Genomic DNA, 18,632 nt, shown 5'->3' with positions numbered 1-18,632 from the left:
TGTGTTAATTATTCCATTTGACATTTGACATTTGCTCAGTACATTGTTTTCACTGAGGAAATGTATGAGTCTGCCGTTAATGATAATGCAGAGGATTTTCCCAAGGTTGCTGTTGACGCTATTGACGCTGTTGACGCATATCCCATGGAAGTTATTGGGGTCGATGACAAAGCAATGACAGTATTTTTTTATTTTTATTACCTAATTTTTTAAACATAAATCACTGAAATATCAGATTTACAATGACATCACAACACCCAATAATGACATCACAATACCCCATAATGACATCACAATACCCCATAATGACATCACAACACCCAATAATGACATCACAACACCCAATAATGACATCACAATCCCCCTTAATGACATCACAACACCCAATAATGACATCACAATACCCCATAATGACATCACAATACCCAATAATGACATCACAATACCCCATAATGACATTACAACACCCAATAATGACAAAACAAAAACAGGTGTTTAGAAATGTTTGCACATTCATGAAAAAATAAAGCAAATATCACATTTACAGTTTCAGACCCTTTACTCAGTACTTTGTTGAAGCACCTTTGGCAGCGTTAACAGCCTCGAGTCTTCTTGGGTATGACGCTACAATCTTGGCACACCTGTATTTGGGGAGTTTCTCCCATTCTTCTCTGCAGATCATCTCAAGCTCTATCAAGTTAGATGGGGAGCGTCACTGCACAGCTATTGTCAGGTCTCTCCAGAGATGTTCGATCGGGTTCAAGTCCGGGCTCTGGCTGGGCCAATCAAGAACAGAGAATTGTCCTGAAGCCACTCCTGCATTATCTTGGCTGTGTCCTTAGGGTTGTTGTCCTGTGCTTATGTTCACCACAGCTCTAAAGCAGGTTTTCATCAAGGACCTCTCTGTACTTTACTCTGTTCATCTTTCCCTTGATCCTGACTAGTCTCCCAGTTCCTGCAGCTGAATAACAGCCCCAGGGCATGCTGCCGCCACCACCATGCTTCACCGTAGGGATGGTATTGGCCAGGTGATGAGCGGTGCCTGTCAGACCAGAGAATCTTGTTTCTCATGGTCTGAGTGTTCTTTAGGTGCTTTTCGGCAAACTCCAAGGAGGAGTGGCTTCTGTCTGGCCACTCTGCCATAAAGGCCTGATTGGTAGTTTGGAGTGCTGCAGAGATGGTTGTCCTTCTGGAAGGTTCTCCCATCTCCACAGAAGAACTCTGGAGCTCTGAAATTCACCCAGTAAAATACTACTTGAGTAAAAGTCTTTGGTATTTGGTTTTAAATATACTTAAGTATCAAAAGTAAATGTTATCGCTAAAATATAATTAAGTATCAAAAGTATAAATTATAATAATTATCCTTATAATAGGCAAACCAGATGACCAGATGATTTTCTTGTTTTTTTTCTTTAATTACGGATTACTAATTAATTAATTACAGCCAGTGGCACAATCCAACACTCAGACATCATTTACATTTACATCATTTACAAGCAAAGCATTTGTGTTTATTAAGTCTGCTAGATCAGAGGCAATAGAGATGACCAGGGATGTTCTCTTGATTAAAAAAAAATATATATATGTATATTTCACCTTTATTTAACCAGGTAGGCTAGTTGAGAACAAGTTCTCATTTACAACTTTGACCTGGCCAAGATAAAGCATAGCAGTGTGACAGAAACAGCAGCACAGAGTTACATGGAATAAACAAGCGTACAGTCAATAACACAATAGAAAAAAAGAAAGTCTATATACAGTGTGTGCAAATGGCGTGAGGAGGTAAGGCAATACATAGGCCATAGGAGAGAATAATTACAATTTAGCAGATGAACACTGGAGTGATGGATGATCAGATGATGATGAGCAGATGATGGTGTGTATAAGTAGTGATACTGGTGTGTAAGTAGTGATACTGGTGTGTAAGTAGTGATACTGGTGTGTAAGTAGTGATACTGGTGTATAAGTAGTGATACTGGTGTGTAAGTAGTGATACTGGTGTGTAAGTAGTGATACTGGTGTGTAAGTAGTGATACTGGTGTGTAAGTAGTGATACTGGTGTGTATAAGTAGTGATACTGGTGTATAAGTAGTGATACTGGTGTATAAGTAGTGATACTGGTGTGTATAAGTAGTGATACTGGTGTGTAAGTAGTGATACTGGTGTGTATAAGTAGTGATACTGGTGTGTAAGTAGTGATACTGGTGTGTAAGTAGTGGTACTGGTGTATAAGTAGTGATACTGGTGTATAAGTAGTGATACTGGTGTATAAGTAGTGATACTGGTGTGTAAGTAGTGATACTGGTGTGCAAAAGAGCAGCAAAGTAAATATAAACAATATGGGGATGAGGTAGGTAGATTGGGTGGGCTATTTACAGATGGACTATGTACAGCTGCAGCGATCGGTTAGCTGCTCAGATAGCTGATGTTTAAAGTTAGTGAGGGAAATATAAGCCTCCAGCTTCAGCGATTTTTGCAATTTGTTCCAGTCACTGGCAGCAGAGAACTGGAAGGAAAGGTGGCCAAATGAGATGTTGGCTTTGGGGATGACCAGTGAGATATAGCTGCTGGAGTGTGTGCTACGGGTGGGTGTTGTTATCATGACCAGTGAGCTGAGATAAGGCAGAGCTTTACCTAGCATGGACTTGTAGATGACCTGGAGCCAGTGGGTCTGGCGACGAATATGTAGCGAGGGCCAGCCGACTAGAGCATACAGGTCGCAGTGGTGGGTGGTATAAGGTGCTTTAGTAACAAAACAGATGGCACTGTGATAAACTGCATCCAGTTTGCTGAGTAGAGTATTGGAAGCCATTTTGTAGATGACATCGCCGAAGTCGAGGATCAGTAGAATCACCCACCACAACAGGACCAAGCGGCGTGGTGACAGGCAGCGGCAGCAGGAGCAGCGTAATCCAGATTTCTGGACATGGGAGGAAATCTTGGACGGAAAAGGACCCTGGGCACAGCCTGGAGAATATCGCCGCCCCAAAGAAGAGCTGGAGGCGAAGAAAGCAGAGAGGCGCTGGTATGAGGAGGCAGCACGACGACGTGGATGGAAGCCCAAGAGTCACAGGGAGAGTGTGGCAGAGTCAGGAGTCAGACCTGAGCCAACTCCCCCTGTTTATCGTGAGGAGCCAAGGAGGAGACCAGAGACAGAGCCGGTGTTGGAGGTGAGCGAAGCAGAGACTGTGAAGGAGTTAATGGGGAAATTGGAGGAGAGAGTTATGAGGGAGTTGCTGTGTTGGTGCATTAGGCACGGAATTCGCCCGACGGAGCGTGTCGGGGATTTGATGGCACCTGGGTCAGCGCTCCATACTCGTCCTGAGGTGCGTGTTAGTCGGCTGCTAAAGATTGTGCCAGCCTCACGCACCAGGCCTCCTGTGCACCTCCCTAGCCTTGCACGTCCTGTGCCAGCCCTGCTCTCAAGATCTCCAGTACGCCTTCACTGTCCGGTCCATCCTGTGCCACCTCCACACACCAGCCCTCCGGTGGCAGCTCCCCGCACCAGGCTTCCTGTGTGTGTTCTCGGCCCAGTACCACCAGTGCCAGCACCACGCACCAGGCCATCAGTGCGCTTCGCCTGTCCAGCGCTGCCAGAGCCTTCCTCCTCTCCAGCGCTGTCGGAGTCTCACGCCTGTTCTGCGCTGCCGGAGTCTCCCGCTTGTTTAGCGTTGCCAGAGCCTTCCTCCTCTACTGCGCTGCCGGAGTCTCCCGCCTGTTCAGCGCTACCAGAGCTGCCAGTCTGCATGGAACAGCCAGAGCTGCCAGTCTGCATGGAGCAGCCAGAGCTGCCAGTCTGCATGGAGCAGCCAGAGCCGCCAGTCAGCATGGAGCAGCCAGAGCAGCCAGAGCCGCCAGTCAGCCAGGATCTGCCAGAACCACCGGCCAGCCAGGATCTGCCAGAGCCAACTACCTGCCTGAGTTTCCCCTCAGTGCTGAGCTTCCCCTCAGTCCTGAGCTACCCCTCAGTCCCGAGCTGCCCCTCAGTCCCGAGCTTCCCCTCAGTCCCGAGCTGCCCCTCAGTCCTGAGCTGCCCCTCAGTCCAGTGGGGTCCTTGGTCAGGATTACTAGGCCAAGGTCGGCGGCAACGGTTGCCAATCAAGGGACGCGATGCATGCGGACTAAGACTTTGTTGGAGTGGGGTCCCACCCGGACCCTCCCCTATGGGTTTTGGTGTGCGGCCGAGAGTCCGCACCTTGGGGGGGGGCGGTGTTCTGTCACGCCCTGGTCTTAGTATTTTGTGTTTTCTTTATTATTTTGGTCAGGCCAGGGTGTGACATGGGTTTATTATGTGGTGTGTTTTGTCTTGTTTTTTTTGTAGGTATTGGGATTGTGGTATAGTGGGGTTATCTAGAAAAGTCTATGGTTGCCTGAAGTGGTTCTCAATCAGAGGCAGGTGTTTATCGTTGTCTCTGATTGGGAACCATATTTAGGCAGCCATATTCTTTGAGTGTTTCGTGGGTGATTGTTCCTGTCTCTGTGTTTGTTTGCACCAGATAAGGCTGTTTAGGTTTTCGCGTTACTTTTCTTGTTTTTCTATTGTTCGTGTTTATTCGTTAATTATCACATGTATTACATGTATGTAAATTACCACGCTGCATTTTGGTCATTTTTGCCTCTCCTTCGACGGAAGAAAACCGTAACAACATCCTGTCGTGTCCCTTGTATATATCGTTTTTACATATTTTTCTTTGCATATCTTTTAAAATATTTTGCTAAACCTCAACATCTAAATACTCTCCTGCAACCCGCCTCACCCAAGGCCAGCTTCTTCAGGCAGAAATTTGCTAAAACTCCAAAAAGTTCTGGGACACTGTGAAGTCCATGGAGAACAAGAGCACCTCCCCCCAGCTGCCCACTGCACTGAGGCAAGGTAACACGGTCACCACCGATAAATCCATGATTATCGAAAACTTCAACAAGCATTTCCTTCCTCCTGGCTACTCCAATCTCGGCAAACAGCTCCGCCCCCCCCCCCCCCCCCCCCCCGCAGCTACTCACCCAAGCCTCTCCAGGTTCTCCTTTACCCAAATCCAGATAGCAGATGTTCTGAAAGAGCTGCAAAACCTGGACCCGTACAAGTCAGCTGGGCTTGACAATCTGGGGAGACACCCTGGACCCAAACTGTTACAGACCTATATCCATCCTGCCCTGCCTATCTTTCGACTCTGTCAATCACCATATTCTTATCGGGAGACTCAGTATCCTCGGTTTTTCTAATGACTGCCTTGCCTGGTTCACCAACTACTCTGCAGACAGAGTTCAGTGTGTCAAATTGGAGGGCATGCTGTCCGGTCCTCTGGCAGTCTCTATGGGGGTGCCACAGGGTTAAATTCTCGGGCCGACTCTTTTCTCTGTATATATCAATGATGTTGCTCTTGCTGCGGGAGATTCCCAGATCCACCTCTACGCAGACGACACCATTCTGTATACTTCCGGCCCGTCCTTGGACACTGTGCTGTCTAACCTCCAAACGAGCTTCAATGCCATACAACACTTCCATGGCCTCCAACTGCTCTTAAACGCTAGTAAAACCAAATGCATAATTTTCAACCGTTCGCTGCCTGCACCCGCATGCCCGACTAGCATCACCACCCGGGATGGTTCCGACCTAGAATATGTGGACATCTATAAGTACCTAGGTGTCTGGCTAGACTGTAAACTCTCCTTCCAGACTCATATCAAACATCTCCAACCTAAAATAAAACCTAGAGTCGGCTTTCTATTCCGCAACAAAGCCTCCTTCACTCACGCCGCCAAACTTACCCTAGTAAAACTGACTATCCTACCGATCCTCGACTTTGGCGATGTCATCTACAAAATAGCTTCCAATACTCTACTCAGCAAACTGGATGCAGTCTATCATAGTGCCATCTGTTTTGTTACTAAAGCACCTTATACCACCCATCACTGCGACCTGTATGCTCTAGTCGGCTGGCCCTCGCTACATATTTGTCGCCAGACCCACTGGCTCCAGGTCATCTACAAGTCCATGCTAGGTAAAGCTCCGCCTTATCTCAGTTCACTGGTCACGATGGCAACACCCACCCGTAGCACGCGCTCCAGCAGGTGTATCTCACTGATCATCCCTAAAGCCAACACCTCATTTGGCCGCCTTTCGTTCCAATTCTCTGCTGCCTGTGACTGGAACGAATTGCAAAAATCGCTGAAGTTGGAGACTTATCTCCCTCACCAACTTCAAACATCAGCTATCTGAGCAGCTAACCGATCGCTGCAGCTGTACATAGTCTATCGGTAAATAGCCCACCCAATTTTACCTACCTCATCCCCATACTGTTTATATTTATTTACTTTTCTGCTCTTTTGCACACCTGTGACGTAGAAGTCCGTCACTGGCCGCGGGCAGCATTTGGTTCTTTAACGCACACACATATTCATCACTCCTCCCTGCGCCATTATACCATAAGTTAACAATGTGGGTCGACACACAATTTAACTTCTGTCTTGGTGCATGCATTTCATACTTATCAATGTTGTGGATGAGCGCATTGTTTGTTTGTTCTGTTCCTCTCTCTCCATCTCTGTAGCTTCTGGGTATGCTGGAAAAGGACCCGAGCTAAGGGAATTGGGTTGGCTTTATAGTGCCTGTCCCAAATGGCTCATTAATGCATATGGGCATATTGAAAGATATTATCAGTAGTGATGTAATGTTGTAAATGTTATGTTGTGATATTGTTTAAAACCGTGTTGCAATGTATATCCTTTAGTATGTTTAGTTCATGGAAAATGTAGGTTTGTATTGTTAATTGATTAATTAATTAGGGTTAATTGTTCTGAGGGGAGGGGCTAGCCCTACAAAAGGAGCCTCTCTCCAGTCTCTAAGGGGGATTTTTTGGATTGAGCTGTGGATGGGGCAGCATTGTTGTTAAGCTGTCCCATAAGGTAGACGTTGATGGCAGTACTGTTGTTTTCTGTTCCGGAATCACTTGTAAATAAACACCTTTGCACAGAAGAACTTTTGCGGTTCCGCCATCTTTTTATTTTTATAGAGGTTAGGATATCCAGTTTAGCCATCTGGCCTACTCTACGTGACATATGGTGGCAGTGGTGGGATGGCGTACCGCAAATCAGTGAATTCCAACAAGAGAGGTAAAGGAATGCGTACAGGATTGCGTTCTCAGCAACAGCATCAACTGTCAGAAAAGGTACCTGAAGTTGAACCGGGGTGGAATACCATGGAATCGTCTGGTGAAGAAGAGGTCAAGTATGAGAAACTAGGAGCCCGACCGCGGGGCCAAAGACAACCAGAACTGGGTGAGCTGCTGACTGAAGGAGCAGTTGGGGGACCAGAACCACACCCAACCATGGTAACCCTTTTTCAGCAACTTTTCACCTGCCTTGAGAGGAGGGACGAAGACCTCAAGCAGGAGTTACGTGGCCTACACCAATCTATCCTCACAGCTCCCCACCAGGCGGAACTCGTCAGTGAGAGCCCAAGATTGGGTCTTCCAACACCAGGACGACAAAGGCTCGATGCAGCAGGGACTTCAACTCCACAGCAGGCACCCCAAGCAGTAATGAGGCCAGCACCAGGAGACCAGTCCAGCAGTGTTAACGTCCATCTTCCAGCATTCCTGAGGAAGGAGCCAAAGATGCCCTCATACCAGCAGGGGGAGGACATTGAAAACTACCTGCTGAGGTTTGAGCGCATGGCTAAGACGTGGCAGTGGCCTGAGGTAGAGTGGGCCTGCAGGCTTGTCCCATTGCTCACGGGCAAGGCCTTAGAGGCTTACACAGCAATGGATGAGGGGCTGGCCAATGTCTACAAGGGCTTGAAGGAAGCGCTGCTGGTGAAGTTTGACATCTCACCGGAAACCTACCGTCAACGCTTCAGAGCTGCATCAACGCCATCGGGTGAGTCGCCGACAGAGACGTACCACCGCCTCAAGGGTCTCTACCGACGATGGGTTCGACCGGGGGAGAAGACACAGGACGAAATCGGGGAGGTCATCATCCTCGAGCAACTTCTACAAGTTCTACCACACGACATTCGAACCTGGGTCCGAGAGCACGAGCCCAAGGACGGGCTTATGGCGGCCAAGCTTGCACTGCAGTATCTTAATGCACGTAAAGGGGGCCCACCACAACCTGCAGCACCCGCTCCAAGGAGTCTCAGAGACACAAGGGACATCAGAAACGCCAGAGATGGTGGAGGTAACTCTGGGGGTTATGTGTCTGGGAGGGAGGTAAGGGATCATGCAGTTCGCTCTGATGGGAGGGGTCTGACCTGTTTTTACTGCCGGCAGCAGGGGCACAAAGCTTCAATGTGTCCGCTACGTAAATCCAAGCTCTCAGGTTACTGTTATGTACCCAGAGAGGGGGATGGTGTTCAGAATAGACAGACTCGGGAAGGGTCATGCTTGGTACCTGTAAAAGTGAATGGTAAAAGTCTTACTGCAATGATTGACACCGGCAGTTCCCTGTCATTGATCAGAAAAGGTAATGTACCTGTTAATGACATTGATTATGGTCATCAGACACTGATCCAATGTGTCCATGGTGACCAGTCACAGCAGCCCACAGCTGAGCTCACAGTTGAGATTCAGGGTCAGAAATACCTCCTCAAAGTTGGGGTAATGGAGAAGCTACCTTTTGAGATGATTTTGGGGAGGGATGTGCCTGTACTCTCTGATCTGTTGGGAAGTGTGGGGGGTCAGCTATATGAGCAGTCAGTTTGCCAGTCTGATGTTCAGATGGCATGTTCAGTCGTCACTCGTGCCCAGGCCAAAGCTGGTTTATAACCTCTGCCTGACTTGTGTGATAGTCTGTGCGAGGGGGGAACCAAAGGGCCCAGAAAGTCACGCCGCCAGCGGCGTCTTGAGAAGTATGTGGGAACCCCTGTACCTGTTGCTGATGTGTCTGGGTTAGAGGTGCAATGGGATGTTCCACAAAATTTTGCTACACTGCAGAAGTCTGACGCAACCTTGAAATGTTTGTTTGACAAGGCCTTAGCTGGGGACAGTCAATCTTTATGTGGGGGGATTTACACAGTAGACAACCACATACTCTACCTTGGGTCAGAGGCAGATAGCAGGAAGTTGGTGGTGCCATCTACCTGTAGACCACTTGTTCTCAACCTTGCACATACAGTTCCATGGGCAGGCCATCTAGGGCAACATAAGACCTATCTTAGGCTAGGCTCCCGTTTCTTTTGGCCCTCCATGTATACTGATGTACAAAAATACTGCAAATCATGCCCCACGTGCCAGAAAACCAGTGCTGTCCGTAGGTCTGAACGGGCTCCTCTATGTTCACTGCCAGTTATCTCTACCCCATTCAAGAGAATTGCAATGGACATTGTTGGACCCTTGGAGAAGAGTAGTGCAGGTTACAAGTATATATTGGTGATCTGTGACTATGCCACCCGGTTCCCAGAAGCCTTCCCACTCCGTTCCATAACCACTCCAAAGATAATCAGTGCTCTTGTTCAGCTCTTCTCTCGTGTAGGAATCCCAGATGAAATCCTGACGGACCAAGGGACAAACTTCACCTCGCGACTGATGGTTCAACTCCACCGACAGCTGGGCATTAAAGGCTTGAGGACTACTCCCTACCATCCCCAAACGGATGGGCTCGTAGAGAGATTCAATCAAACGCTCAAGAACATGCTGAGGAAGTTTGTGGCTGACACTGGTAAAGACTGGGATAAGTGGTTACCCTTTCTGCTTTTTGCTTACAGGGAGGTGCCTCAGGCATCGACAGGTTTCTCGCCATTCGAACTCCTCTATGGATGGCCAGTGCAAGGACCACTGGACCTGCTGAAGAAGTGCTGGGAAGGTTCCCCAGTAGCTACCTCAGGACAGGGGATTGTCCAGTATGTCCTCCAGATGCGAGACAGGTTGGAACGGTACCGAGAGGAAGCTAGAGCAAACCTTCAGCAAGCCCAGAAGGCCCAGAAGAGAGGCTATGACCAGCACGCTCGCCACAGAGAGTTTGAGCCAGGACAGAAAGTCCTGCTCCTCCTTCCCTCATCTACCAGCAAGCTCCTTGCGCAATGGCAAGGACCGTACCTAATCGGGAGGAAGATGGGCCCAGTGACCTACGAGGTGCTGCACCCGGACAAGGGTAAGAAGAAGCAAACCTACCATGTGAACCTTCTCAAGGCCTGGGAGGAGAAAGAGGAACTCTCCAAAGGAAAGTCCTTTCTGGTCCGCAGAGTAGAAGAGGATGAGTCGGATGGGGTCACAGAGGCATGGAAAGAACGAGCAGAAGTCATACTGGCTCACCTGGAAGAAGACAAGCAAGATGAGCTGAAGCAGCTGTTTGGCAAGTATCCGGCCCTCTTCAGTCAGAGACCAGGAAGAACCAAAGTCCTGGAACACGTCATTCGTTTGAAACCTGGCCAGAACCCTGTCCGCCAGCATCCTTACCGTGTGCCTGAGAGGCTGGTGGTAGCCCTCAAGGAAGAGGTCCACACCATGATAGAGATGGATGTTGTCGAGCCATCTTCAAGTGAATGGAGCAGCCCTATTGTCATTGTCCCAAAGAAGGATGGCTCTTTGCGCGTCTGCATGGACTTCCGTAAGGTGAATGCCATCTCCCAGTTTGATGCCTATCCCATGCCCCGCATTGATGACTTACTGGAGAGAATAGGTAGAGCTCATTACATCACCACATTGGATCTCTGCAAAGGGTACTGGCAGGTGCCCCTGGATGAACAATCCAAGGCCTACACTGCATTCCGGACGCCAATGGGCCTGTTCCAGTTCAAGGTCATGCCGTTTGGCCTTCATGGGGCCCCTGCGACTTTCCAGAGGTTGATGGACAAGGTCCTCCAGGACTGTGACAATTACTGTGCTGCTTACTTGGACGACGTGGTGATCTACAGCCACTCCTGGGAGGAGCACATACAGCATCTTAGCAGCGTCCTGGGGAAGATCCATGAAGCAGGCCTCACGCTTAACCTCCTGAAGTGTGAGTGGGCGAAACAGGAGACAAAGTACCTGGGTTACCAGCTGGGTAAGGGTGAAGTTCGGCCTCAGGTGGAGAAAGTGGAGTCCATCAGGAATAGCCCTCAACCCAGAACCAAGACACAGGTGAAGTCCTTCCTAGGTCTGGCAGGGTGGTACCGGAGATTCATTCCACAGTTTTCGACCATCGCTGTCCCTCTGACCAACCTCACTTCGAAGGGGGCCAGCAACCCTGTGAAGTGGACTGAGGAGTGTGAGGAAGCCTTCATGACACTGAAAAAACGACTGTGCTCATTCCCTGTTCTCCAGACCCCTGATTTTAAGAAGAGATTTCTCGTGCAGGTGGACGCTTCGGCTGTAGGAATTGGAGCTGTACTGGCCCAAGGGGAGCCAAGAGAAGAGCTTCCTGTGCTGTACCTGAGTCGGAAGCTGTTGCCCAGGGAAACCAGGTATTCTACAATCGAAAAGGAGTGCCTGGCTATAAAGTGGGCCCTAGATAGCCTCCGTTACTACCTTCTTGGGAGGGAATTTGACCTGCACACGGACCACAGAGCACTGACCTGGATCCAGACCATGAAGGACCGGAATTCTCGTGTGACCAGGTGGTATCTGGAGCTCCAGCCCCTCAGGTTCTGTGTCCGCCACAAGGCAGGAAAAGAGAACGTTACTGCGGACTACCTATCAAGGCTCCCGAACATGGTCGCTTCAGGAGAGGAGGAAGGTAATGTGACGTAGAAGTCCGTCACTGGCCGCGGGCAGCATTTGGTTCTTTAACGCACACACATATTCATCACTCCTCCCTGCGCCATTATACCATAAGTTAACAATGTGGGTCGACACACAATTTAACTTCTGTCTTGGTGCATGCATTTCATACTTATCAATGTTGTGGATGAGCGCATTGTTTGTTTGTTCTGTTCCTCTCTCTCCATCTCTGTAGCTTCTGGGTATGCTGGAAAAGGACCCGAGCTAAGGGAATTGGGTTGGCTTTATAGTGCCTGTCCCAAATGGCTCATTAATGCATATGGGCATATTGAAAGATATTATCAGTAGTGATGTAATGTTGTAAATGTTATGTTGTGATATTGTTTAAAACCGTGTTGCAATGTATATCCTTTAGTATGTTTAGTTCATGGAAAATGTAGGTTTGTATTGTTAATTGATTAATTAATTAGGGTTAATTGTTCTGAGGGGAGGGGCTAGCCCTACAAAAGGAGCCTCTCTCCAGTCTCTAAGGGGGATTTTTTGGATTGAGCTGTGGATGGGGCAGCATTGTTGTTAAGCTGTCCCATAAGGTAGACGTTGATGGCAGTACTGTTGTTTTCTGTTCCGGAATCACTTGTAAATAAACACCTTTGCACAGAAGAACTTTTGCGGTTCCGCCATCTTTTTATTTTTATAGAGGTTAGGATATCCAGTTTAGCCATCTGGCCTACTCTACGTGACATATGGTGGCAGTGGTGGGATGGCGTACCGCAAATCAGTGAATTCCAACAAGAGAGGTAAAGGAATGCGTACAGGATTGCGTTCTCAGCAACAGCATCAACTGTCAGAAAAGGTACCTGAAGTTGAACCGGGGTGGAATACCATGGAATCGTCTGGTGAAGAAGAGGTCAAGTATGAGAAACTAGGAGCCCGACCGCGGGGCCAAAGACAACCAGAACTGGGTGAGCTGCTGACTGAAGGAGCAGTTGGGGGACCAGAACCACACCCAACCATGGTAACCCTTTTTCAGCAACTTTTCACCTGCCTTGAGAGGAGGGACGAAGACCTCAAGCAGGAGTTACGTGGCCTACACCAATCTATCCTCACAGCTCCCCACCAGGCGGAACTCGTCAGTGAGAGCCCAAGATTGGGTCTTCCAACACCAGGACGACAAAGGCTCGATGCAGCAGGGACTTCAACTCCACAGCAGGCACCCCAAGCAGTAATGAGGCCAGCACCAGGAGACCAGTCCAGCAGTGTTAACGTCCATCTTCCAGCATTCCTGAGGAAGGAGCCAAAGATGCCCTCATACCAGCAGGGGGAGGACATTGAAAACTACCTGCTGAGGTTTGAGCGCATGGCTAAGACGTGGCAGTGGCCTGAGGTAGAGTGGGCCTGCAGGCTTGTCCCATTGCTCACGGGCAAGGCCTTAGAGGCTTACACAGCAATGGATGAGGGGCTGGCCAATGTCTACAAGGGCTTGAAGGAAGCGCTGCTGGTGAAGTTTGACATCTCACCGGAAACCTACCGTCAACGCTTCAGAGCTGCATCAACGCCATCGGGTGAGTCGCCGACAGAGACGTACCACCGCCTCAAGGGTCTCTACCGACGATGGGTTCGACCGGGGGAGAAGACACAGGACGAAATCGGGGAGGTCATCATCCTCGAGCAACTTCTACAAGTTCTACCACACGACATTCGAACCTGGGTCCGAGAGCACGAGCCCAAGGACGGGCTTATGGCGGCCAAGCTTGCACTGCAGTATCTTAATGCACGTAAAGGGGGCCCACCACAACCTGCAGCACCCGCTCCAAGGAGTCTCAGAGACACAAGGGACATCAGAAACGCCAGAGATGGTGGAGGTAACTCTGGGGGTTATGTGTCTGGGAGGGAGGTAAGGGATCATGCAGTTCGCTCTGATGGGAGGGGTCTGACCTGTTTTTACTGCCGGCAGCAGGGGCACAAAGCTTCAATGTGTCCGCTACGTAAATCCAAGCTCTCAGGTTACTGTTATGTACCCAGAGAGGGGGATGGTGTTCAGAATAGACAGACTCGGGAAGGGTCATGCTTGGTACCTGTAAAAGTGAATGGTAAAAGTCTTACTGCAATGATTGACACCGGCAGTTCCCTGTCATTGATCAGAAAAGGTAATGTACCTGTTAATGACATTGATTATGGTCATCAGACACTGATCCAATGTGTCCATGGTGACCAGTCACAGCAGCCCACAGCTGAGCTCACAGTTGAGATTCAGGGTCAGAAATACCTCCTCAAAGTTGGGGTAATGGAGAAGCTACCTTTTGAGATGATTTTGGGGAGGGATGTGCCTGTACTCTCTGATCTGTTGGGAAGTGTGGGGGGTCAGCTATATGAGCAGTCAGTTTGCCAGTCTGATGTTCAGATGGCATGTTCAGTCGTCACTCGTGCCCAGGCCAAAGCTGGTTTATAACCTCTGCCTGACTTGTGTGATAGTCTGTGCGAGGGGGGAACCAAAGGGCCCAGAAAGTCACGCCGCCAGCGGCGTCTTGAGAAGTATGTGGGAACCCCTGTACCTGTTGCTGATGTGTCTGGGTTAGAGGTGCAATGGGATGTTCCACAAAATTTTGCTACACTGCAGAAGTCTGACGCAACCTTGAAATGTTTGTTTGACAAGGCCTTAGCTGGGGACAGTCAATCTTTATGTGGGGGGATTTACACAGTAGACAACCACATACTCTACCTTGGGTCAGAGGCAGATAGCAGGAAGTTGGTGGTGCCATCTACCTGTAGACCACTTGTTCTCAACCTTGCACATACAGTTCCATGGGCAGGCCATCTAGGGCAACATAAGACCTATCTTAGGCTAGGCTCCCGTTTCTTTTGGCCCTCCATGTATACTGATGTACAAAAATACTGCAAATCATGCCCCACGTGCCAGAAAACCAGTGCTGTCCGTAGGTCTGAACGGGCTCCTCTATGTTCACTGCCAGTTATCTCTACCCCATTCAAGAGAATTGCAATGGACATTGTTGGACCCTTGGAGAAGAGTAGTGCAGGTTACAAGTATATATTGGTGATCTGTGACTATGCCACCCGGTTCCCAGAAGCCTTCCCACTCCGTTCCATAACCACTCCAAAGATAATCAGTGCTCTTGTTCAGCTCTTCTCTCGTGTAGGAATCCCAGATGAAATCCTGACGGACCAAGGGACAAACTTCACCTCGCGACTGATGGTTCAACTCCACCGACAGCTGGGCATTAAAGGCTTGAGGACTACTCCCTACCATCCCCAAACGGATGGGCTCGTAGAGAGATTCAATCAAACGCTCAAGAACATGCTGAGGAAGTTTGTGGCTGACACTGGTAAAGACTGGGATAAGTGGTTACCCTTTCTGCTTTTTGCTTACAGGGAGGTGCCTCAGGCATCGACAGGTTTCTCGCCATTCGAACTCCTCTATGGATGGCCAGTGCAAGGACCACTGGACCTGCTGAAGAAGTGCTGGGAAGGTTCCCCAGTAGCTACCTCAGGACAGGGGATTGTCCAGTATGTCCTCCAGATGCGAGACAGGTTGGAACGGTACCGAGAGGAAGCTAGAGCAAACCTTCAGCAAGCCCAGAAGGCCCAGAAGAGAGGCTATGACCAGCACGCTCGCCACAGAGAGTTTGAGCCAGGACAGAAAGTCCTGCTCCTCCTTCCCTCATCTACCAGCAAGCTCCTTGCGCAATGGCAAGGACCGTACCTAATCGGGAGGAAGATGGGCCCAGTGACCTACGAGGTGCTGCACCCGGACAAGGGTAAGAAGAAGCAAACCTACCATGTGAACCTTCTCAAGGCCTGGGAGGAGAAAGAGGAACTCTCCAAAGGAAAGTCCTTTCTGGTCCGCAGAGTAGAAGAGGATGAGTCGGATGGGGTCACAGAGGCATGGAAAGAACGAGCAGAAGTCATACTGGCTCACCTGGAAGAAGACAAGCAAGATGAGCTGAAGCAGCTGTTTGGCAAGTATCCGGCCCTCTTCAGTCAGAGACCAGGAAGAACCAAAGTCCTGGAACACGTCATTCGTTTGAAACCTGGCCAGAACCCTGTCCGCCAGCATCCTTACCGTGTGCCTGAGAGGCTGGTGGTAGCCCTCAAGGAAGAGGTCCACACCATGATAGAGATGGATGTTGTCGAGCCATCTTCAAGTGAATGGAGCAGCCCTATTGTCATTGTCCCAAAGAAGGATGGCTCTTTGCGCGTCTGCATGGACTTCCGTAAGGTGAATGCCATCTCCCAGTTTGATGCCTATCCCATGCCCCGCATTGATGACTTACTGGAGAGAATAGGTAGAGCTCATTACATCACCACATTGGATCTCTGCAAAGGGTACTGGCAGGTGCCCCTGGATGAACAATCCAAGGCCTACACTGCATTCCGGACGCCAATGGGCCTGTTCCAGTTCAAGGTCATGCCGTTTGGCCTTCATGGGGCCCCTGCGACTTTCCAGAGGTTGATGGACAAGGTCCTCCAGGACTGTGACAATTACTGTGCTGCTTACTTGGACGACGTGGTGATCTACAGCCACTCCTGGGAGGAGCACATACAGCATCTTAGCAGCGTCCTGGGGAAGATCCATGAAGCAGGCCTCACGCTTAACCTCCTGAAGTGTGAGTGGGCGAAACAGGAGACAAAGTACCTGGGTTACCAGCTGGGTAAGGGTGAAGTTCGGCCTCAGGTGGAGAAAGTGGAGTCCATCAGGAATAGCCCTCAACCCAGAACCAAGACACAGGTGAAGTCCTTCCTAGGTCTGGCAGGGTGGTACCGGAGATTCATTCCACAGTTTTCGACCATCGCTGTCCCTCTGACCAACCTCACTTCGAAGGGGGCCAGCAACCCTGTGAAGTGGACTGAGGAGTGTGAGGAAGCCTTCATGACACTGAAAAAACGACTGTGCTCATTCCCTGTTCTCCAGACCCCTGATTTTAAGAAGAGATTTCTCGTGCAGGTGGACGCTTCGGCTGTAGGAATTGGAGCTGTACTGGCCCAAGGGGAGCCAAGAGAAGAGCTTCCTGTGCTGTACCTGAGTCGGAAGCTGTTGCCCAGGGAAACCAGGTATTCTACAATCGAAAAGGAGTGCCTGGCTATAAAGTGGGCCCTAGATAGCCTCCGTTACTACCTTCTTGGGAGGGAATTTGACCTGCACACGGACCACAGAGCACTGACCTGGATCCAGACCATGAAGGACCGGAATTCTCGTGTGACCAGGTGGTATCTGGAGCTCCAGCCCCTCAGGTTCTGTGTCCGCCACAAGGCAGGAAAAGAGAACGTTACTGCGGACTACCTATCAAGGCTCCCGAACATGGTCGCTTCAGGAGAGGAGGAAGGTAATGTGACGTAGAAGTCCGTCACTGGCCGCGGGCAGCATTTGGTTCTTTAACGCACACACATATTCATCACTCCTCCCTGCGCCATTATACCATAAGTTAACAATGTGGGTCGACACACAATTTAACTTCTGTCTTGGTGCATGCATTTCATACTTATCAATGTTGTGGATGAGCGCATTGTTTGTTTGTTCTGTTCCTCTCTCTCCATCTCTGTAGCTTCTGGGTATGCTGGAAAAGGACCCGAGCTAAGGGAATTGGGTTGGCTTTATAGTGCCTGTCCCAAATGGCTCATTAATGCATATGGGCATATTGAAAGATATTATCAGTAGTGATGTAATGTTGTAAATGTTATGTTGTGATATTGTTTAAAACCGTGTTGCAATGTATATCCTTTAGTATGTTTAGTTCATGGAAAATGTAGGTTTGTATTGTTAATTGATTAATTAATTAGGGTTAATTGTTCTGAGGGGAGGGGCTAGCCCTACAAAAGGAGCCTCTCTCCAGTCTCTAAGGGGGATTTTTTGGATTGAGCTGTGGATGGGGCAGCATTGTTGTTAAGCTGTCCCATAAGGTAGACGTTGATGGCAGTACTGTTGTTTTCTGTTCCGGAATCACTTGTAAATAAACACCTTTGCACAGAAGAACTTTTGCGGTTCCGCCATCTTTTTATTTTTATAGAGGTTAGGATATCCAGTTTAGCCATCTGGCCTACTCTACGTGACAACACCAATATCTCTACCTGTACATGACCATCTGATCATTTATCACTCCAGTGTTAATCTGTAAAATTGTAATTATTCGCCTACCTCCTCATGCCTTTTGCACACAATGTATATAGACTCTCTTTTTTTTCTACTGTGTTATTGACTTGTTAATTGTTTACTCCATGTGTAACTCTGTGTTGTCTGTCCACACTGCTATGCTTTATCTTGGCCAGGTCGCAGTTGTAAATGAGAACTTGTTCTCAACTAGCCTACCTGGTTAAATAAAGGTGTTCTCCACTAGCCTACTTGGTTAAATAAAGGTGTTCTCAACTAGCCTACCTGGTTAAATAAAGGTGTTCTCAACTAGCCTACCTGGTTAAATAAAGGTGAAATAAAATAATAAATAAAAATAGGATGGAGAAGTTAAAGTGTGGGATTCTAGTGAGGGGATATAGGAAACACAAAGGAAGTTCATCCAACTCTAAATATATATTTTTTGGAGAACAAGACTCATGACTCATCTGTTCATGATCTCTCTCTCTCTTTCTCTCTCCATTTCTCTCTCTTCCTCTCTCGCTCTCTTTTTCTCTCTCTCTCCATTTCTTTCACTCCATCTCCCTATTCATGTCTCTCTCTCTCTCCCTCTCTCTTTCTTTCTCTCTCTCCCTCACTATACTCTCTCGCTCCATCTCTTCCATTCTATCTATTTAATGAGGTTCAGATTTTAAGACTTCAAAGCACTTCTCTCTCTCCATTTCTCCCAATCTCATTAAAGTGCCTCTGTTTCCATCTCTCCTTTTCTTTCTCTCGATCTCATTAAAGTGTCTGTTTCCATCTCTCGCTCTCTCTCTCCTCGTCCTCTCTCTCTCTCCTCGTCCTCTCGCTCTCCTCGTCCTCTCTCTCTCCATCTCCGTCTCTCCTCGTCCTCTCTCTCTCCTCGTCCTCTCTCT

The sequence above is a fragment of the Oncorhynchus kisutch genome, linkage group LG16 (genome assembly GCF_002021735.2).
Source record: "Oncorhynchus kisutch isolate 150728-3 linkage group LG16, Okis_V2, whole genome shotgun sequence".
In the NCBI taxonomy this organism is placed as follows: Eukaryota; Metazoa; Chordata; class Actinopteri; order Salmoniformes; family Salmonidae; genus Oncorhynchus; species Oncorhynchus kisutch.
Note: the sequence above shows the minus strand (reverse complement) of the source record.